General features: G+C 48.0%; 1 long non-coding RNA gene across 1 annotated transcript; it reads left to right on the top strand.

Moving 5' to 3' along the window:
• Positions 1–86: 86 nt before the first annotated feature.
• Positions 87–20,565, top strand: LOC125774358 (uncharacterized). Its single transcript, XR_007420843.1, has 4 exons — positions 87–145; positions 636–929; positions 7,636–7,901; positions 20,091–20,565. It is a non-coding gene; the product is annotated as an uncharacterized LOC125774358 (long non-coding RNA).
• Positions 20,566–21,481: the final 916 nt, after the last annotated feature.

The raw sequence follows: 21,481 nt of genomic DNA, 5'->3' as shown, positions 1-21,481 counted from the left end.
CTAATGTGTCTCGGCTAAAGTGTCTTGGCTAATGTGTCTCGGCTAAGGAGTCTTGGCTAATGTGTCTCGGCTAAGGTGTCTTGGCTAAGGTGTCTTGGCTAATGTGTCTCGGCTAATGTGTCTTGGCTAATGTGTCTTGGCTAAGGTGTCTTGGCTAATGTGTCTTGGCTAAGGTGTCTTGGCTAAGGTGTCTTGGCTAATGTGTCTTGGCTAAGGTGTCTTGGCTAATGTGTCTTGGCTAAGGTGTCTTGGCTAAGGTGTCTTGGCTAATGTGTCTTGGCTAATGTGTCTTGGCTAAGGTGTCTTGGCTAAGGTGTCTTGGCTAATGTGTCTTGGCTAAGGTGTCTTGGCTAAGGTGTCTTGGCTAAGGTGTCTTGGTTAAGGTGTCTTTGCTAATGTGTCTCGGCTAATGTGTCTTGGCTAAGGTGTCTTGGCTAAAGTGTCTTGGCTAATGTGTCTCGGCTAAGGAGTCTTGGCTAATGTGTCTCGGCTAAGGTGTCTTGGCTAAGGTGTCTTGGCTAATGTGTCTCGGCTAATGTGTCTTGGCTAAGGTGCTTTGGCTAAGGTGTCTTGGCTAATGTGTCTTGGCTAAGGTGTTTTGGCTAAGGTGTCTTGGCTAATGTGTCTTGGCTAAGGTGTCTTGGCTAATGTGTCTTGGCTAATGTGTCTCGGCTAATGTGTCTTGGCTAAGGTGTCTTGGCTAAAGTGTCTTGGCTAATGTGTCTCGGCTAAGGTGTCTTGGCTAATGTGTCTCGGCTAAGGTGTCTTGGCTAAGGTGTCTTGGCTAATGTGTCTCGGCTAATGTGTCTTGGCTAATGTGTCTTGGCTAAGGTGTCTTGGCTAAGGTGTCTTGGCTAAGGTGTCTTGGCTAATGTGTCTTGGCTAAGGTGTCTTGGCTAATGTGTCTTGGCTAATGTGTCTTGGCTAAGGTGTCTTGGCTAAGGTGTCTTGGCTAAGGTGTCTTGGCTAATGTGTCTTGGCTAAGGTGTCTTGGCTAATGTGTCTTGGCTAAGGTGTCTTGGCTAAGGTGTCTTGGCTAAGGTGTCTTGGCTAAGGTGTCTTGGCTAAGGTGTCTTGGCTAATGTGTCTCGGCTAAGGTGTCTTGGCTAAAGTGTCTTGGCTAATGTGTCTCGGCTAAGGTGTCTTGGCTAATGTGTTTTGGCTAAGGTGTCTTGGCTAAGGTGTCTTGGCTAAGATGTCTTGGCTAAGGTGTCTTGGCTAAGGTGTCTTGGCTAATGTGTCTTGGCTAAGGTGTCTTGGCTAAGGTGTCTTGGCTAAGGTGTCTTGGCTAATGTGTCTTGGCTAAGGTGTCTTGGCTAAGGTGTCTTGGCTAAGGTGTCTTGGCTAATGTGTCTTGGCTAAGGTGTCTTTGCTAAGGTGTCTTGGCTAAGGTGTCTTGGCTAAGGTGTCTTGGCTAAGGTGTCTTGGCTAAGGTGTCTTGGCTAAGGTGTCTTGGCTAAGGTGTCTTGGCTAATGTGTCTTGGCTAATGTGTCTTGGCTAAGGTGTCTTGGCTAAGGTGTCTTGGCTAATGTGTCTCGGCTAAGGTGTCTTGGCTAATGTGTCTTGGCTAAGGTGTCTTGGCTAATGTGTCTTGGCTAAAGTGTCTTGGCTAAGGTGTCTTGGCTAATGTGTCTTGGCTAATGTGTCTTGGCTAAGGTGTCTTGGCTAAGGTGTCTTGGCTAAGGTGTCTTGGCTAATCTGTCTCGGCTAATGTGTCTTGGCTAATGTGTCTTGGCTAAGGTGTCTTGGCTAAGGTGTCTTGGCTAATGTGTCTTGGCTAAGGTGTCTTGGCTAAGGTGTCTTGGCTAAGGTGTCTTGGCTAATGTGTCTCGGCTAAGGTGTCTTGGCTAAAGTGTCTTGGCTAATGTGTCTCGGCTAAGGTGTCTTGGCTAATGTGTCTTGGCTAAGGTGTCTTGGCTAAGGTGTCTTGGCTAAGGTGTCTTGGCTAAGGTGTCTTGGCTAAGGTGTCTTGGCTAATGTGTCTTGGCTAAGGTGTCTTGGCTAATGTGTCTTGGCTAAGGTGTCTTGGCTAAGGTGTCTTGGATAATGTGTCTTGGCCAAGGTGTCTTGGCTAAGGTGTCTTGGCTAAGGTGTCTTGGCTAAGGTGTCTTGGCTAAAGTGTCTTGGCTAATGTGTCTCGGCTAAGGTGTCTTGGCTAAGGTGTCTTGGCTAATGTGTCTTGGCTTATGTGTCTAGGCTAAGGTGTCTTGGCTAATGTGTCTTGGCTAAGGTGTCTTGGCTAAAGTGTCTTGGCTAATGTGTCTCGGCTAATGTGTCTTGGCTAAGGTGTCTTGGCTAAGGTGTCTTGGATAATGTGTCTTGGCTAAGGTGTCTTGGCTAATGTGTCTCGGCTAAGGTGTCTTGGCTAAAGTGTATTGGCTAATGTGTCTCGGCTAAGGTGTCTTGGCTAAGGTGTCTTGGCTAAGGTGTCTTGGCTAAGCTGTCTTGGCTAAGGTGTCTTGGCTAAGGTGTCTTGGCTAAGGTGTCTTGGCTAATGTGTCTCGGCTAAGGTGTCTTGGCTAAGGTGTCTTGGCTAAGGTGTCTTGGCTAATGTGTCTTGGCTAATGTGTCTTGGCTAAGGTGTCTTGGCTAAGGTGTCTTGGCTAAGGTGTCTTGGCTAATGTGTCTCGGCTAATGTGTCTTGGCTAATGTGTCTTGGCTAAGGTGTCTTGGCTAAGGTGTCTTGGCTAATGTGTCTTGGCTAAGGTGTCTTGGCTAAGGTGTCTTGGCTAAGGTGTCTTGGCTAATGTGTCTCGGCTAAGGTGTCTTGGCTAAAGTGTCTTGGCTAATGTGTCTCGGCTAAGGTGTCTTGGCTAATGTGTTTTGGCTAAGGTGTCTTGGCTAAGGTGTCTTGGCTAAGGTGTCTTGGCTAAGGTGTCTTGGCTAAGGTGTCTTGGCTAATTTGTCTTGGCTAAGGTGTCTTGGCTAAGGTGTCTTGGCTAAGGTGTCTTGGCTAAGGTGTCTTGGCTAAGGTGTCTTGGCTAAGGTGTCTTGGCTAAGGTGTCTTGGCTAATGTGTCTTGGCTAAGGTGTCTTGGCTAAGGTGTCTGGGCTAAGGTGTCTTGGCTAATGTGTCTTGGCTAAGGTGTCTTGGCTAAGGTGTCTTGGCTAAGGTGTCTTGGCTAATGTGTCTCGGCTAAGGTGTCTTGGCTAAAGTGTCTTGGCTAATGTGTCTCGGCTAAGGTGTCTTGGCTAATGTGTCTTGGCTAAGGTGTCTTGGCTAAGGTGTCTTGGCTAAGGTGTCTTGGCTAATGTGTCTTGGCTAAGGTGTCTTGGCTAATGTGTCTTGGCTAAGGTGTCTTGGCTAAGGTGTCTTGGATAATGTGTCTTTGCTAAGGTGTCTTGGCTAAGGTGTCTTGGCTAAGGTGTCTTGGCTAAGGTGTCTTGGCTAAGGTGTCTTGGCTAAAGTGTCTTGGCTAATGTGTCTCGGCTAAGGTGTCTAGGCTAAGGTGTCTTGGCTTATGTGTCTTGGCTTATGTGTCTCGGCTAAGGTGTCTTGGCTAATGTGTCTTGGCTAAGGTGTCTTGGCTAAAGTGTCTTGGCTAATGTGTCTCGGCTAATGTGTCTTGGCTAAGGTGTCTTGGCTAAAGTGTCTTGGCTAATGTGTCTTGGCTAAGGTGTCTTGGCTAAGGTGTCTTGGCTAATGTGTCTCGGCTAAGGTGTCTTGGCTAATGTGTCTTGGCTAAGGTGTCTTGGCTAATGTGTCTCGGCTAAGGTGTCTTGGCTAAGGTGTCTTGGCTAATGTGTCTTGGCTAAGGTGTCTTGGCTAAGGTGTCTTGGCTAAGGTGTCTTGGCTAAGGTGTCTTGGCTAAGGTGTCTTGACTAAGGTGTCTTGCCTAAGGTGTCTTGGCTAATGTGTCTCGGCTAAGGTGTCTTGGCTAAGGTGTCTTGGCTAAGGTGTCTTGGCTAATGTGTCTTGGCTAATGTGTCTTGGCTAAGGTGTCTTGGCTGAGGTGTCTTGGCTAAGGTGTCTTGGCTAATGTGTCTCGGCTTATGTGTCTTGGCTAATGTGTCTTGGCTAAGGTGTCTTGGCTAAGGTGTCTTGGCTAATGTGTCTTGGCTAAGGTGTCTTAGCTACGGTGTCTTGGCTAATGTGTCTCGGCTAAGGTGTCTTGGCTAAGGTGTCTTGGCTAAGGTGTCTTGGCTTATGTGTCTTGGCTAAGGTGTCTTGGCTAAGGTGTCTTGGTTAAGGTGTCTTGGCTAATGTGTCTCGGCTAAAGTGTCTTGGCTAATGTGTCTCGGCTAAGGAGTCTTGGCTAATGTGTCTCGGCTAAGGTGTCTTGGCTAAGGTGTCTTGGCTAATGTGTCTCGGCTAATGTGTCTTGGCTAATGTGTCTTGGCTAAGGTGTCTTGGCTAATGTGTCTTGGCTAAGGTGTCTTGGCTAAGGTGTCTTGGCTAATGTGTCTTGGCTAAGGTGTCTTGGCTTATGTGTCTTGGCTAAGGTGTCTTGGCTAAGGTGTCTTGGCTAATGTGTCTTGGCTAATGTGTCTTGGCTAAGGTGTCTTGGCTAAGGTGTCTTGGCTAATGTGTCTTGGCTAAGGTGTCTGGGCTAAGGTGTCTTGGCTAAGGTGTCTTGGTTAAGGTGTCTTTGCTAATGTGTCTCGGCTAATGTGTCTTGGCTAAGGTGTCTTGGCTAAAGTGTCTTGGCTAATGTGTCTCGGCTAAGGAGTCTTGGCTAATGTGTCTCGGCTAAGGTGTCTTGGCTAAGGTGTCTTGGCTAATGTGTCTCGGCTAATGTGTCTTGGCTAAGGTGCTTTGGCTAAAGTGTCTTGGCTAATGTGTCTTGGCTAAGGTGTTTTGGCTAAGGTGTCTTGGCTAATGTGTCTTGGCTAAGGTGTCTTGGCTAATGTGTCTTGGCTAATGTGTCTCGGCTAATGTGTCTTGGCTAAGGTGTCTTGGCTAAACTGTCTTGGCTAATGTGTCTCGGCTAAGGTGTCTTGGCTAATGTGTCTCGGCTAAGGTGTCTTGGCTAAGGTGTCTTGGCTAATGTGTCTCGGCTAATGTGTCTTGGCTAATGTGTCTTGGCTAAGGTGTCTTGGCTAAGGTGTCTTGGCTAAGGTGTCTTGGCTAATGTGTCTTGGCTAAGGTGTCTTGGCTAATGTGTCTTGGCTAATGTGTCTTGGCTAAGGTGTCTTGGCTAAGGTGTCTTGGCTAATGTGTCTTGGCTAAGGTGTCTTGGCTAATGTGTCTTGGCTAAGGTGTCTTGGCTAAGGTGTCTTGGCTAAGGTGTCTTGGCTAAGGTGTCTTGGCTAAGGTGTCTTGGCTAATGTGTCTCGGCTAAGGTGTCTTGGCTAAAGTGTCTTGGCTAATGTGTCTCGGCTAAGGTGTCTTGGCTAATGTGTTTTGGCTAAGGTGTCTTGGCTAAGGTGTCTTGGCTAAGATGTCTTGGCTAAGGTGTCTTGGCTAAGGTGTCTTGGCTAATGTGTCTTGGCTAAGGTGTCTTGGCTAAGGTGTCTTGGCTAAGGTGTCTTGGCTAATGTGTCTTGGCTAAGGTGTCTTGGCTAAGGTGTCTTGGCTAAGGTGTCTTGGCTAATGTGTCTTGGCTAAGGTGTCTTGGCTAAGGTGTCTTGGCTAAGGTGTCTTGGCTAAGGTGTCTTGGCTAAGGTGTCTTGGCTAAGGTGTCTTGGCTAAGGTGTCTTGGCTAAGGTGTCTTGGCTAATGTGTCTTGGCTAATGTGTCTTGGCTAAGGTGTCTTGGCTAAGGTGTCTTGGCTAATGTGTCTCGGCTAAGGTGTCTTGGCTAATGTGTCTTGGCTAAGGTGTCTTGGCTAATGTGTCTTGGCTAAAGTGTCTTGGCTAAGGTGTCTTGGCTAATGTGTCTTGGCTAATGTGTCTTGGCTAAGGTGTCTTGGCTAAGGTGTCTTGGCTAAGGTGTCTTGGCTAAGGTGTCTTGGCTAAGGTGTCTTGGCTAATCTGTCTCGGCTAATGTGTCTTGGCTAATGTGTCTTGGCTAAGGTGTCTTGGCTAAGGTGTCTTGGCTAATGTGTCTTGGCTAAGGTGTCTTGGCTAAGGTGTCTTGGCTAAGGTGTCTTGGCTAATGTGTCTCGGCTAAGGTGTCTTGGCTAAAGTGTCTTGGCTAATGTGTCTCGGCTAAGGTGTCTTGGCTAATGTGTCTTGGCTAAGGTGTCTTGGCTAAGGTGTCTTGGCTAAGGTGTCTTGGCTAAGGTGTCTTGGCTAAGGTGTCTTGGCTAATGTGTCTTGGCTAAGGTGTCTTGGCTAATGTGTCTTGGCTAAGGTGTCTTGGCTAAGGTGTCTTGGATAATGTGTCTTGGCTAAGGTGTCTTGGCTAAGGTGTCTTGGCTAAGGTGTCTTGGCTAAGGTGTCTTGGCTAAAGTGTCTTGGCTAATGTGTCTCGGCTAAGGTGTCTTGGCTAAGGTGTCTTGGCTAATGTGTCTTGGCTTATGTGTCTCGGCTAAGGTGTCTTGGCTAATGTGTCTTGGCTAAGGTGTCTTGGCTAAAGTGTCTTGGCTAATGTGTCTCGGCTAATGTGTCTTGGCTAAGGTGTCTTGGCTAAAGTGTCTTGGCTAATGTGTCTCGGCTAATGTGTCTTGGCTAAGGTGTCTTGGCTAAGGTGTCTTGGATAATGTGTCTTGGCTAAGGTGTCTTGGCTAATGTGTCTCGGCTAAGGTGTCTTGGCTAAAGTGTATTGGCTAATGTGTCTCGGCTAAGGTGTCTTGGCTAAGGTGTCTTGGCTAAGGTGTCTTGGCTAAGCTGTCTTGGCTAAGGTGTCTTGGCTAAGGTGTCTTGGCTAAGGTGTCTTGGCTAATGTGTCTCGGCTAAGGTGTCTTGGCTAAGGTGTCTTGGCTAAGGTGTCTTGGCTAATGTGTCTTGGCTAATGTGTCTTGGCTAAGGTGTCTTGGCTAAGGTGTCTTGGCTAAGGTGTCTTGGCTAATGTGTCTCGGCTAATGTGTCTTGGCTAATGTGTCTTGGCTAAGGTGTCTTGGCTAAGGTGTCTTGGCTAATGTGTCTTGGCTAAGGTGTCTTGGCTAAGGTGTCTTGGCTAAGGTGTCTTGGCTAATGTGTCTCGGCTAAGGTGTCTTGGCTAAAGTGTCTTGGCTAATGTGTCTCGGCTAAGGTGTCTTGGCTAATGTGTTTTGGCTAAGGTGTCTTGGCTAAGGTGTCTTGGCTAAGGTGTCTTGGCTAAGGTGTCTTGGCTAAGGTGTCTTGGCTAATGTGTCTTGGCTAAGGTGTCTTGGCTAAGGTGTCTTGGCTAAGGTGTCTTGGCTAAGGTGTCTTGGCTAAGGTGTCTTGGCTAAGGTGTCTTGGCTAATGTGTCTTGGCTAAGGTGTCTTGGCTAAGGTGTCTGGGCTAAGGTGTCTTGGCTAAGGTGTCTTGGCTAAGGTGTCTTGGCTAAGGTGTCTTGGCTAAGGTGTCTTGGCTAAGGTGTCTTGGCTAATGTGTCTTGGCTAATGTGTCTTGGCTAAGGTGTCTTGGCTAATGTGTCTTGGCTAAGGTGTCTTGGCTAAGGTGTCTTGGCTAAGGTGTCTTGGCTAAGGTGTCTTGGCTAAAGTGTCTTGGCTAATGTGTCTCGGCTAAGGTGTCTTGGCTAATGTGTCTCGGCTAAGGTGTCTTGGCTAAGGTGTCTTGGCTAATGTGTCTCGGCTAATGTGTCTTGGCTAATGTGTCTTGGCTAAGGTGTCTTGGCTAATGTGTCTTGGCTAAGGTGTCTTGGCTAATGTGTCTTGGCTAAGGTGTCTTGGCTAAGGTGTCTTGGCTAATGTGTCTTGGCTAATGTGTCTTGGCTAAGGTGTCTTGACTAAGGTGTCTTGGCTAATGTGTCTCGGCTAAGGTGTCTTGGCTAATGTGTCTTGGCTAAGGTGTCTTGGCGAGGGTGTCTTGGCTAAGGTGTCTTGGCTAATGTGTCTTGGCTAATGTGTCTTGGCTAAGGTGTCTTGGCTAAGGTGTCTTGGCTAATGTGTCTCGGCTAAGGTGTCTTGGCTAATGTGTCTTGGCTAAGGTGTCTTGGCTAATGTGTCTTGGCTAAGGTGTCTTGGCTAAGGTGTCTTGGCTAATGTGTCTTGGCTAAGGTGTCTTGGCTAAGGTGTCTTGGCTAAGGTGTCTTGGCTAAGGTGTCTTGGCTAAGGTGTCTTGACTAATGTGTCTCGGCTAAGGTGTCTTGGCTAAAGTGTCTTTGCTAATGTGTCTCGGCTAAGGTGTCTTGGCTAATGTGTCTTGGCTAAGGTGTCTTGGCTAAGGTGTCTTGGCTAAGATGTCTTGGCTAAGGTGTCTTGGCTAATGTGTCTTGGCTAAGGTGCTTTGGCTAAGGTGTCTTAGCTACGGTGTCTTGGCTAATGTGTCTCGGCTAAGGTGTCTTGGCTAAGGTGTCTTGGCTAAGGTGTCTTGGCTTATGTGTCTTGGCTAAGGTGTCTTGGCTAAGGTGTCTTGGCTAAGGTGTCTTGGCTAATGTGTCTTGGCTAAGGTGTCTTGGCTAAGGTGTCTTGGCTAAGGTGTCTTGGCTAATGTGTCTTGGCTAAGGTGTCTTGGCTAATGTGTCTTGGCTAAGGTGTCTTGGCTAAGGTGTCTTGGCTAAGGTGTCTTGGCTAAGGTGTCTCGGCTAATGTGTCTTGGCTAAAGTGTCTTGGCTAAAGTGTCTTGGCTAAGGTGTCTTGGCTAATGTGTTTTGGCTAAGGTGTCTTGGCTAAGGTGTCTTGGCTAATGTGTCTTGGCTAAGGTGTCTTGGCTAAGGTGTCTTGGCTAAGGTGTCTCGGCTAAGGTGTCTTGGCTAAGGTGTCTTGGCTAAGGTGTCTCGGCTAAGGTGTCTTGGCTAAAGTGGCTAAGGTGTCATGGCTAAAGTGTCTTGGCTAAGGTGTCTTGGCTAATGTGTCTCGGCTTATGTGTCTTGGCTAATGTGTCTCGGCTAAGGTGTCTTGGCTAAGGTGTCTTGGCTAAGGTGTCTTGGCTAAGGTGTCTTGGCTAAGGTGTCTTGGCTAAGGTGTCTTGGCTTATGTGTCTTGGCTAAGGTGTCTTGGCTAATGTGTCTCGGCTAATGTGTCTTGGCTAATGTGTCTTGGCTAAGGTGTCTCGGCTAAGGTGTCTTGGCTAAAGTGTCTTGGCTAAGGTGTCTTGGCTAATGTGTCTCGGCTTATGTATCTTGGCTAATGTGTCTCGGCTAAGGTGTCTTGGCTAAGGTGTCTTGGCTAAGGTGTCTTGGCTAAGGTGTCTTGGCTAAGGTGTCTTGGCTTATGTGTCTTGGCTAAGGTGTCTTGGCTAATGTGTCTCGGCTAATGTGTCTTGGCTAATGTGTCTTGGCTAAGGTGTCTCGGCTAAGGTGTCTTGGCTAAGGTGTCTTGGCTAATGTGTCTTGGCTAATGTGTCTTGGCTAAGGTGTCTTGGCTAAGGTGTCTTGGCTAAGGTGTCTTGGCTAATGTGTCTTGGCTAAGGTGTCTTGGCTAAGGTGTCTTGGCTAATGTGTCTTGGCTAATGTGTCTTGGCTAAGGTGTCTTGGCTAATGTGTCTTGGCTAAGGTGTCTTGGCTAAGGTGTCTTGGCTAAGGTGTCTTGGCTAAGGTGTCTTGGCTAAAGTGTCTTGGCTAATGTGTCTCGGCTAAGGTGTCTTGGCTAATGTGTCTCGGCTAAGGTGTCTTGGCTAAGGTGTCTTGGCTAATGTGTCTCGGCTAATGTGTCTTGGCTAATGTGTCTTGGCTAAGGTGTCTTGGCTAATGTGTCTTGGCTAAGGTGTCTTGGCTAATGTGTCTTGGCTAAGGTGTCTTGGCTAAGGTGTCTTGGCTAAGGTGTCTTGGCGAATGTGTCTCGGCTAAGGTGTCTTGGCTAAGGTGTCTTGGCTAATGTGTCTTGGCTAAGGTGTCTTGGCTAAGGTGTCTCGGCTAATGTGTCTTGGCTAATGTGTCTTGGCTAAGGTGTCTTGGCTAAGGTGTCTTGGCTAAGGTGTCTTGGCTAATGTGTCTTGGCTAAGGTGTCTTGGCTAATGTGTCTTGGCTAAGGTGTCTTGGCTAAGGTGTCTTGGCTAATGTGTCTTGGCTAAGGTGTCTTGGCTAATGTGTCTTGGCTAAGGTGTCTTGGCTAAGGTGTCTTGGCTAAGGTGTCTTGGCTAAGGTGTCTCGGCTAAGGTGTCTTGGCTAATGTGTCTCGGCTAAAGTGTCTTGGCTAAGGTGTCTTGGCTAAGGTGTCTTGGCTAAGGTGTCTTGGCTAATGTGTCTCGGCTAAAGTGTCTTGGCTAAGGTGTCTCGGCTAAAGTGTCTTGGCTAAGGTGTCTTGGCTAAGGTGTCTTGGCTAAGGTGTCTTGGCTAAGGTGTCTTAGCTAAGGTGTCTTGGCTAAGGTGTCTTGGCTAATGTGTCTCGGCTAATGTGTCTTGGCTAAAGTGTCTTGGCTAAGGTGTCTTGGCTAAAGTGTCTTGGCTAAGGTGTCTTGGCTAATGTGTCTTGGCTAAGGTGTCTTGGCTAATGTGTCTTGGCTAAGGTGTCTTGGCTAAGGTGTCTTGGCTAAGGTGTCTTGGCTAAGGTGTCTCGGCTAAGGTGTCTTGGCTAATGTGTCTCGGCTAAAGTGTCTTGGCTAAGGTGTCTTGGCTAAGGTGTCTTGGCTAAGGTGTCTTGGCTAAGGTGTCTTGGCTAATGTGTCTCGGCTAAAGTGTCTTGGCTAAGGTGTCTTGGCTAAGGTGTCTTGGCTAAGGTGTCTTGGCTAAGGTGTCTCGGCTAAAGTGTCTTGGCTAAAGTGTCTTGGCTAAAGTGTCTTGGCTAAGGTGTCTTGGCTAATGTGTTTTGGCTAAGGTGTCTTGGCTAAGGTGTCTTGGCTAAGGTGTCTTGGCTAAGGTGTCTCGGCTAAGGTGTCTTGGCTAAAGTGTCTTGGCTAAGGTGTCTCGGCTAAGGTGTCTTGGCTAAAGTGTCTTGGCTAAGGTGTCTTGGCTAAAGTGTCTTGGCTAAGGTGTCTTGGCTAAGGTGTCTTGGCTAAGGTGTCTTGGCTAAGGTGTCTTGGCTAAGGTGTCTTGGCTAAGGTGTCTTGGCTAATGTGTCTCGGCTAATGTGTCTTGGCTAAAGTGTCTTGGCTAAGGTGTCTTGGCTAAAGTGTCTTGGCTAAGGTGTCTTGGCTAATGTGTCTTGGCTAAGGTGTCTTGGCTAATGTGTCTTGGCTAAGGTGTCTTGGCTAAGGTGTCTTGGCTAAGGTGTCTTGGCTAAGGTGTCTCGGCTAAGGTGTCTTGGCTAATGTGTCTCGGCTAAAGTGTCTTGGCTAAGGTGTCTTGGCTAAGGTGTCTTGGCTAAGGTGTCTTGGCTAAGGTGTCTTGGCTAAGGTGTCTTGGCTAATGTGTCTTGGCTAAAGTGTCTTGGCTAAAGTGTCTTGGCTAAGGTGTCTTGGCTAAGGTGTTTTGGCTAAGGTGTCTTGGCTAAGGTGTCTTGTCTAAGGTGTCTTGGCTAAGGTGTCTCGGCTAAGGTGTCTTGGCTTATGTGTCTTGGCTAAGGTGTCTCGGCTAAGGTGTCTTGGCTAATGTGTCTTGGCTAAGGTGTCTTGGCTAAAGTGTCTTGGCTAATGTGTCTCGGCTAATGTGTCTTGGCTAATGTGTCTTGGCTAAGGTGTCTTGGCTAAGGTGTCTTGGCTAAGGTGTCTTGGCTAATGTGTCTCGGCTAAAGTGTCTTGGCTAAGGTGTCTTGGCTAAGGTGTCTTGGCTAAGGTGTCTTGGCTAAGGTGTCTCGGCTAAGGTGTCTTGGCTAATGTGTCTCGGCTAAAGTGTCTTGGCTAAGGTGTCTTGGCTAAGGTGTCTTGGCTAAGGTGTCTTGGCTAATGTGTCTCGGCTAAAGTGTCTTGGCTAAGGTGTCTCGGCTAAAGTGTCTTGGCTAAGGTGTCTTGGCTAAGGTGTCTTGGCTAAGGTGTCTTGGCTAAGGTGTCTTGGCTAAGGTGTCTTGGCTAAGGTGTCTTGGCTAAGGTGTCTCGGCTAATGTGTCTTGGCTAAAGTGTCTTGGCTAAGGTGTCTTGGCTAAAGTGTCTTGGCTAAGGTGTCTTGGCTAATGTGTCTTGGCTAAGGTGTCTTGGCTAAGGTGTCTTGGCTAAGGTGTCTTGGCTAAGGTGTCTCGGCTAAGGTGTCTTGGCTAATGTGTCTCGGCTAAAGTGTCTTGGCTAAGGTGTCTTGGCTAAGGTGTCTTGGCTAAGGTGTCTTGGCTAAGGTGTCTTGGCTAATGTGTCTCGGCTAAAGTGTCTTGGCTAAGGTGTCTTGGCTAAGGTGTCTTGGCTAAGGTGTCTTGGCTAAGGTGTCTCGGCTAAAGTGTCTTGGCTAAAGTGTCTTGGCTAAAGTGTCTTGGCTAAGGTGTCTTGGCTAATGTGTTTTGGCTAAGGTGTCTTGGCTAAGGTGTCTTGGCTAAGGTGTCTTGGCTAAGGTGTCTCGGCTAAGGTGTCTTGGCTAAAGTGTCTTGGCTAAGGTGTCTCGGCTAAGGTGTCTTGGCTAAAGTGTTTTGGCTAAGGTGTCTTGGCTAAAGTGTCTTGGCTAAGGTGTCTTGGCTAAGGTGTCTTGGCTAAGGTGTCTTGGCTAAGGTGTCTTGGCTAAGGTGTCTTGGCTAAGGTGTCTTGGCTAATGTGTCTCGGCTAATGTGTCTTGGCTAAAGTGTCTTGGCTAAGGTGTCTTGGCTAAAGTGTCTTGGCTAAGGTGTCTTGGCTAATGTGTCTTGGCTAAGGTGTCTTGGCTAATGTGTCTTGGCTAAGGTGTCTTGGCTAAGGTGTCTTGGCTAAGGTGTCTTGGCTAAGGTGTCTCGGCTAAGGTGTCTTGGCTAATGTGTCTCGGCTAAAGTGTCTTGGCTAAGGTGTCTTGGCTAAGGTGTCTTGGCTAAGGTGTCTTGGCTAAGGTGTCTTGGCTAAGGTGTCTTGGCTAATGTGTCTCGGCTAAAGTGTCTTGGCTAAGGTGTCTTGGCTAAGGTGTCTTGGCTAAGGTGTCTTGGCTAAGGTGTCTCGGCTAATGTGTCTTGGCTAAAGTGTCTTGGCTAAAGTGTCTTGGCTAAGGTGTCTTGGCTAAGGTGTTTTGGCTAAGGTGTCTTGGCTAAGGTGTCTTGTCTAAGGTGTCTTGGCTAAGGTGTCTCGGCTAAGGTGTCTTGGCTAATGTGTCTTGGCTAAGGTGTCTCGGCTAAGGTGTCTTGTCTAAGGTGTCTTGGCTAAGGTGTCTCGGCTAAGGTGTCTTGGCTAATGTGTCTTGGCTAAGGTGTCTCGGCTAAAGTGTCTTGGCTAAAGTGTCTTGGCTAAAGTGTCTTGGCTAAGGTGTCTTGGCTAATGTGTTTTGGCTAAGGTGTCTTGGCTAAGGTGTCTTGGCTAAGGTGTCTTGGCTAAGGTGTCTCGGCTAAGGTGTCTTGGCTAAAGTGTCTTGGCTAAGGTGTCTCGGCTAAGGTGTCTTGGCTAAAGTGTCTTGGCTAAGGTGTCTTGGCTAAGGTGTCTTGGCTAAGGTGTCTTGGCTAATGTGTCTCGGCTAAAGTGTCTTGGCTAAGGTGTCTTGGCTAAGGTGTCTTGGCTAAGGTGTCTTGGCTAAGGTGTCTCGGCTAATGTGTCTTGGCTAAAGTGTCTTGGCTAAAGTGTCTTGGCTAAGGTGTCTTGGCTAAGGTGTTTTGGCTAAGGTGTCTTGGCTAAGGTGTCTTGGCTAAGGTGTCTTGGCTAAGGTGTCTTGGCTAAAGTGTCTTGGCTAAGGTGTCTTGGCTAAAGTGTCTTGGCTAAGGTGTCTTGTCTAAGGTGTCTTGGCTAAGGTGTCTCGGCTAAGGTGTCTTGGCTAATGTGTCTTGGCTAAGGTGTCTCGGCTAAAGTGTCTTGGCTAAAGTGTCTTGGCTAAAGTGTCTTGGCTAAGGTGTCTTGGCTAATGTGTTTTGGCTAAGGTGTCTTGGCTAAGGTGTCTTGGCTAAGGTGTCTTGGCTAAGGTGTCTCGGCTAAGGTGTCTTGGCTAAAGTGTCTTGGCTAAGGTGTCTCGGCTAAGGTGTCTTGGCTAAAGTGTCTTGGCTAAGGTGTCTTGGCTAAAGTGTCTTGGCTAAGGTGTCTTGGCTAAGGTGTCTTGGCTAAGGTGTCTTGGCTAAGGTGTCTTGGCTAAGGTGTCTTGGCTAAGGTGTCTTGGCTAATGTGTCTCGGCTAATGTGTCTTGGCTAAAGTGTCTTGGCTAAGGTGTCTTGGCTAAAGTGTCTTGGCTAAGGTGTCTTGGCTAATGTGTCTTGGCTAAGGTGTCTTGGCTAATGTGTCTTGGCTAAGGTGTCTTGGCTAAGGTGTCTTGGCTAAGGTGTCTTGGCTAAGGTGTCTTGGCTAAGGTGTCTTGGCTAAAGTGTCTTGGCTAATGTGTCTCGGCTAAAGTGTCTTGGCTAAGGTGTCTTGGCTAAGGTGTCTTGGCTAAGGTGTCTTGGCTAGGGTGTCTCGGCTAATGTGTCTTGGCTAAAGTGTCTTGGCTAAAGTGTCTTGGCTAAGGTGTCTTGGCTAAGGTGTTTTGGCTAAGGTGTCTTGGCTAAGGTGTCTTGTCTAAGGTGTCTTGGCTAAGGTGTCTCGGCTAAGGTGTCTTGGCTTATGTGTCTTGGCTAAGGTGTCTCGGCTAAGGTGTCTTGGCTAAAGTGTCTTGGCTAAGGTGTCTTGGCTAAAGTGTCTTGGCTAATGTGTCTCGGCTAATGTGTCTTGGCTAATGTGTCTTGGCTAAGGTGTCTTGGCTAAGGTGTCTTGGCTAAGGTGTCTTGGCTAATGTGTCTCGGCTAAAGTGTCTTGGCTAAGGTGTCTTGGCTAAGGTGTCTTGGCTAAGGTGTCTTGGCTAAGGTGTCTCGGCTAAGGTGTCTTGGCTAATGTGTCTCGGCTAAAGTGTCTTGGCTAAGGTGTCTTGGCTAAGGTGTCTTGGCTAAGGTGTCTTGGCTAATGTGTCTCGGCTAAAGTGTCTTGGCTAAGGTGTCTCGGCTAAAGTGTCTTGGCTAAGGTGTCTTGGCTAAGGTGTCTTGGCTAAGGTGTCTTGGCTAAGGTGTCTTGGCTAAGGTGTCTTGGCTAAGGTGTCTTGGCTAAGGTGTCTCGGCTAATGTGTCTTGGCTAAAGTGTCTTGGCTAAGGTGTCTTGGCTAAAGTGTCTTGGCTAAGGTGTCTTGGCTAATGTGTCTTGGCTAAGGTGTCTTGGCTAAGGTGTCTTGGCTAAGGTGTCTTGGCTAAGGTGTCTCGGCTAAGGTGTCTTGGCTAATGTGTCTCGGCTAAAGTGTCTTGGCTAAGGTGTCTTGGCTAAGGTGTCTTGGCTAAGGTGTCTTGGCTAAGGTGTCTTGGCTAATGTGTCTCGGCTAAAGTGTCTTGGCTAAGGTGTCTTGGCTAAGGTGTCTTGGCTAAGGTGTCTTGGCTAAGGTGTCTCGGCTAAAGTGTCTTGGCTAAAGTGTCTTGGCTAAAGTGTCTTGGCTAAGGTGTCTTGGCTAATGTGTTTTGGCTAAGGTGTCTTGGCTAAGGTGTCTTGGCTAAGGTGTCTTGGCTAAGGTGTCTCGGCTAAGGTGTCTTGGCTAAAGTGTCTTGGCTAAGGTGTCTCGGCTAAGGTGTCTTGGCTAAAGTGTCTTGGCTAAGGTGTCTTGGCTAAAGTGTCTTGGCTAAGGTGTCTTGGCTAAGGTGTCTTGGCTAAGGTGTCTTGGCTAAGGTGTCTTGGCTAAGGTGTCTTGGCTAAGGTGTCTTGGCTAATGTGTCTCGGCTAATGTGTCTTGGCTAAAGTGTCTTGGCTAAGGTGTCTTGGCTAAAGTGTCTTGGCTAAGGTGTCTTGGCTAATGTGTCTTGGCTAAGGTGTCTTGGCTAATGTGTCTTGGCTAAGGTGTCTTGGCTAAGGTGTCTTGGCTAAGGTGTCTTGGCTAAGGTGTCTCGGCTAAGGTGTCTTGGCTAATGTGTCTCGGCTAAAGTGTCTTGGCTAAGGTGTCTTGGCTAAGGTGTCTTGGCTAAGGTGTCTTGGCTAAGGTGTCTTGGCTAAGGTGTCTTGGCTAATGTGTCTCGGCTAAAGTGTCTTGGCTAAGGTGTCTTGGCTAAGGTGTCTTGGCTAAGGTGTCTTGGCTAAGGTGTCTCGGCTAATGTGTCTTGGCTAAAGTGTCTTGGCTAAAGTGTCTTGGCTAAGGTGTCTTGGCTAAGGTGTTTTGGCTAAGGTGTCTTGGCTAAGGTGTCTTGTCTAAGGTGTCTTGGCTAAGGTGTCTCGGCTAAGGTGTCTTGGCTAATGTGTCTTGGCTAAGGTGTCTCGGCTAAGGTGTCTTGGCTAAAGTGTCTTGGCTGAAGTGTCTTGGCTAAAGTGTCTTGGCTAATGTGTCTCGGCTAATGTGTCTTGGCTAATGTGTCTTGGCTAAGGTGTCTTGGCTAAGGTGTCTTGGCTAAGGTGTCTTGGCTAATGTGTCTCGGCTAAAGTGTCTTGGCTAAGGTGTCTTGGCTAAGGTGTCTTGGCTAAGGTGTCTTGGCTAAGGTGTCTCGGCTAAGGTGTCTTGGCTAATGTGTCTCGGCTAAAGTGTCTTGGCTAAGGTGTCTTGGCTAAGGTGTCTTGGCTAAGGTGTCTTGGCTAATGTGTCTCGGCTAAAGTGTCTTGGCTAAGGTGTCTCGGCTAAAGTGTCTTGGCTAAGGTGTCTTGGCTAAGGTGTCTTGGCTAAGGTGTCTTGACTAAGGTGTCTTGGCTAAGGTGTCTTGGCTAAGGTGTCTTGGCTAATGTGTCTCGGCTAATGTGTCTTGGCTAAAGTGTCTTGGCTAAGGTGTCTTGGCTAAAGTGTCTTGGCTAAGGTGTCTTGGCTAATGTGTCTTGGCTAAGGTGTCTTGGCTAATGTGTCTTGGCTAAGGTGTCTTGGCTAAGGTGTCTTGGCTAAGGTGTCTTGGCTAAGGTGTCTCGGCTAAGGTGTCTTGGCTAATGTGTCTCGGCTAAAGTGTCTTGGCTAAGGTGTCTTGGCTAAGGTGTCTTGGCTAAGGTGTCTTGGCTAAGGTGTCTTGGCTAATGTGTCTCGGCTAAAGTGTCTTGGCTAAGGTGTCTTGGCTAAGGTGTCTTGGCTAAGGTGTCTTGGCTAAGGTGTCTCGGCTAAAGTGTCTTGGCTAAAGTGTCTTGGCTAAAGTGTCTTGGCTAAGGTGTCTTGGCTAATGTGTTTTGGCTAAGGTGTCTTGGCTAAGGTGTCTTGGCTAAGGTGTCTTGGCTAAGGTGTCTCGGCTAAGGTGTCTTGGCTAAAGTGTCTTGGCTAAGGTGTCTCGGCTAAGGTGTCTTGGCTAAAGTGTCTTGGCTAAGGTGTCTTGGCTAAAGAGTCTTGGCTAAGGTGTCTTGGCTAAGGTGTCTTGGCTAAGGTGTCTTGGCTAAGGTGTCTTGGCTAAGGTGTCTTGGCTAAGGTGTCTTGGCTAATGTGTCTCGGCTAATGTGTCTTGGCTAAAGTGTCTTGGCTAAGGTGTCTTGGCTAAAGTGTCTTGGCTAAGGTGTCTTGGCTAATGTGTCTTGGCTAAGGTGTCTTGGCTAATGTGTCTTGGCTAAGGTGTCTTGGCTAAGGTGTCTTGGCTAAGGTGTCTTGGCTAAGGTGTCTCGGCTAAGGTGTCTTGTCTAATGTGTCTCGGCTAAAGTGTCTTGGCTAAGGTGTCTTGGCTAAGGTGTCTTGGCTAAGGTGTCTTGGCTAAGGTGTCTTGGCTAAGGTGTCTTGGCTAATGTGTCTCGGCTAAAGTGTCTTGGCTAAGGTGTCTTGGCTAAGGTGTCTTGGCTAAGGTGTCTTGGCTAAGGTGTCTCGGCTAATGTGTCTTGGCTAAAGTGTCTTGGCTAAAGTGTCTTGGCTAAGGTGTCTTGGCTAAGGTGTTTTGGCTAAGGTGTCTTGGCTAAGGTGTCTTGTCTAAGGTGTCTTGGCTAAGGTGTCTCGGCTAAGGTGTCTTGGCTAATGTGTCTTGGCTAAGGTGTCTCGGCTAAGGTGTCTTGGCTAAAGTGTCTTGGCTAAGGTGTCTTGGCTAAAGTGTCTTGGCTAAGGTGTCTTGGCTAATGTGTCTCGGCTTATGTGTCTTGGCTAATGTGTCTCGGCTAAGGTGTCTTGGCTAATTTGTCTCGGCTAAGGTGTCTTGGCTAATGTGTCTCGGCTAAGGTGTCTTGGCTAAAGTGTCTTGGCTAATGTGTCTCGGCTAAGGTGTCTTGGCTTATGTGTCTTGGCTAAGGTGTCTTGGCTAAGGTGTCTTGGCTAAGGTGTCTTGGCTAAGGTGTCTTGGCTAAGGTGTCTTGGCTTATGTGTCTTGGCTAAGGTGTCTTGGCTAATGTGTCTCGGCTAATGTGTCTTGGCTAATGTGTCTTGGCTAAGGTGTCTCGGCTAAAGTGTCTTGGCTAAGGTGTCTTGGCTAAGGTGTCTTGGCTAAGGTGTCTTGGCGAATGTGTCTTTGCTAAGGTGTCTTGGCTAATGTGTCTCGGCTAAGGTGTCTTGGCTTAAGTGTCTTGGCTAATGTGTCTCGGCTAAGGTGTCTTGGCTAATGTGTCTTGGCTAATGTGTCTCGGCTAAGGTGTCTTGGCTAATGTGTCTTGGCTAAGGTGTCTTGGCTAAGGTGTCTTGGCTAATGTGTTTTGGCTAAGGTGTCTTGGCTAAGGTGTCTTGGCTAAGGTGTCTTGGCTAAGGTGTCTCGGCTAAGGTGTCTTGGCTAAAGTGTCTTGGCTAAGGTGTCTCGGCTAAGGTGTCTTGGCTAAAGTGTCTTGGTTAAGGTGTCTTGGCTAAAGTGTCTTGGCTAAGGTGTCTTGGCTAATGTGTCTCGGCTTATGTGTCTTGGCTAATGTGTCTCGGCTAAGGTGTCTTGGCTAATGTGTCTGGGCTAAGGTGTCTTGGCTAATGTGTCTCGGCTAAAGTGTCTTGGATAAGGTGTCTTGGCTAAAGTGTCTTGGCTAAGGTGTCTTGGCTAAGGTGTCTTGGCTAATGTGTCTTGGCTAAGGTGTCTCGGCTAAAGTGTCTTGGCTAAGGTGTCTTTGCTAAGGTGTCTTGGCTTATGTGTCTTGGCTAATGTGTCTTGGCTAAAGTGTCTTGGCTAAGGTGTCTTGGCTAATGTGTTTTGGCTAAGGTGTCTTGGCTAAGGTGTCTTGGCTAATTTGTCTCGGCTAAGGTGTCTTGGCTAATGTGTCTCGGCTAAGGTGTCTTGGCTAAAGTGTCTTGGCTAATGTGTCTCGGCTAAGGTGTCTTGGCTTATGTGTCTTGGCTAAGGTGTCTTGGCTAAGGTGTCTTGGCTAAGGTGTCTTGGCTAAGGTGTCTTGGCTTATGTGTCTTGGCTAAGGTGTCTTGGCTAATGTGTCTCGGCTAATGTGTCTTGGCTAATGTGTCTTGGCTAATGTGTCTCGGCTAAAGTGTCTTGGCTAAGGTGTCTTGGCTAAGGTGTCTTGGCTAAGGTGTCTTGGGGAATGTGTCTTTGCTAAGGTGTCTTGGCTAATGTGTCTCGGCTAAGGTGTCTTGGTTTAAGTGTCTTGGCTAATGTGTCTCGGCTAATGTGTCTTGGCTAATGTGTCTTGGCTAATGTGTCTCGGCTAAGGTGTCTTGGCTAATGTGTCTTGGCTAAGGTGTCTCGGCTAATGTGTCTTGGCTAAGGTGTCTTGGCTAAGGTGTCTTGGCTAAGGTGTCTTGGCTAATGTGTCTCGGCTAAAGTGTCTTGGCTAAGGTGTCTTGGCTAAGGTGTCTTGGCTAATGTGTCTCGGCTAAAGTGTCTTGGCTAAGGTGTCTTGGCTAAGGTGTCTTGGCTAAGGTGTCTTGGCTAAGGTGTCTTGGCTAAGGTGTCTTGGCTAAGGTGTCTTGGCTAATGTGTCTCGGCTAAAGTGTCTTGGATAAGGTGTCTTGGCTAAGGTGTCTTGGCTAAGGTGTCTTGGCTAAGGTGTCTTGGCTAAGGTGTCTTGGCTAATGTGTCTCGGCTAATGTGTCTTGGCTAATGTGTCTTGGCTAAGGTGTCTTGGCTAAGGTGTCTTGGCTAAGGTGTCTTGGCTAATGTGTCTTGGCTAATGTGTCTCGGCTAAAGTGTCTTGGCTAAGGTGTCTTGGCTAAGGTGTCTTGGCTAATGTGTCTTGGCTAAGGTGTCTTGGCTAAGGTGTCTTGGCTAAGGTGTCTTGGCTAATGTGTCTCGGCTAAAGTGTCTTGGCTAAGGTGTCTTGGCTAATGTGTCTCGGCTAAGGTGTCTTGGCTAAGGTGTCTTGGCTAATGTGTCTTGGCTAATGTGTCTCGGCTAATGTGTCTTGGCTAAGATGTCTTGGCTAAGGTGTCTTGGCTTATGTGTCTTGGCTAATGTGTCTTGGCTAATGTGTCTTGGCTAAGGTGTCTCGGCTAATGTGTCTTGGCTAAGGTGTCTTGGCTAAGGTGTCTTGGCTAAGGTGTCTTGGCTAATGTGTCTCGGCTAAAGTGTCTTGGCTAAGGTGTCTTGGCTAAGGTGTCTTGGCTAATGTGTCTCGGCTAAAGTGTCTTGGCTAAGGTGTCTTGGCTAAGGTGTCTTGGCTAAGGTGTCTTGGCTAAGGTGTCTTGGCTAAGGTGTCTTGGCTAAGGTGTCTTGGCTAATGTGTCTCGGCTAAAGTGTCTTGGCTAAGGTGTCTTGGCTAAGGTGTCTTGGCTAAGGTGTCTTGGCTAAGGTGTCTTGGCTAATGTGTCTCGGCTAATGTGTCTTGGCTAATGTGTCTTGGCTAAGGTGTCTTGGCTAAGGTGTCTTGGCTAAGGTGTCTTGGCTAATGTGTCTTGGCTAATGTGTCTCGGCTAAAGTGTCTTGGCTAAGGTGTCTTGGCTAAGGTGTCTTGGCTAATGTGTCTTGGCTAAGGTGTCTTGGCTAAGGTGTCTTGGCTAAGGTGTCTTGGCTAATGTGTCTCGGCTAAAGTGTCTTGGCTAAGGTGTCTTGGCTAAGGTGTCTTGGCTAAGGTGTCTTGGCTAAGGTGTCTTGGCTAAGGTGTCTTGGCTAATGTGTCTCGGCTAATGTGTCTTGGCTAATGTGTCTTGGCTAAGGTGTCTTGGCTAAGGTGTCTTGGCTAAGGTGTCTTGGCTAATGTGTCTTGGCTAATGTGTCTCGGCTAAAGTGTCTTGGCTAAGGTGTCTTGGCTAAGGTGTCTTGGCTAATGTGTCTTGGCTAAGGTGTCTTGGCTAAGGTGTCTTGGCTAAGGTGTCTTGGCTAATGTGTCTCGGCTAAAGTGTCTTGGCTAAGGTGTCTTGGCTAATGTGTCTCGGCTAAGGTGTCTTGGCTAAGGTGTCTTGGCTAATGTGTCTTGGCTAAGGTGTCTTGGCTAAGATGTCTTGGCTAAGGTGTCTTGGCTTATGTGTCTTGGCTAATGTGTCTCGGCTAAAGTGTCTTGGCTAAGGTGTCTTGGCTAAAGTGTCTTGGCTAAGGTGTCTTGGCTAATGTGTCTTGGCTAAAGTGTCTTGGCTTAGGTGTCTTGGCTAAGGTGTCTTGGCTAAGGTGTCTTGGCTAAGGTGTCTTGGCTAATGTGTCTCGGCTAAGGTGTCTTGGCTAAGGTGTCTTGGCTAATGTGTCTTGGCTAAAGTGTCTTGGCTAAGGTGTCTTGGCTAATGTGTCTCGGCTAAGGTGTCTTGGCTAAGGTGTCTTGGCTAATGTGTCTTGGCTAATGTGTCTCGGCTAATGTGTCTTGGCTAAGATGTCTTGGCTAAGGTGTC

Source organism: Anopheles funestus, unplaced genomic scaffold, assembly GCF_943734845.2.
Source record: "Anopheles funestus unplaced genomic scaffold, idAnoFuneDA-416_04 scaffold_75_ctg1, whole genome shotgun sequence".
NCBI classification, from domain to species: domain Eukaryota; kingdom Metazoa; phylum Arthropoda; class Insecta; order Diptera; family Culicidae; genus Anopheles; species Anopheles funestus.
Note: the sequence above shows the minus strand (reverse complement) of the source record. Positions and strands in the feature narration are given on the sequence as shown.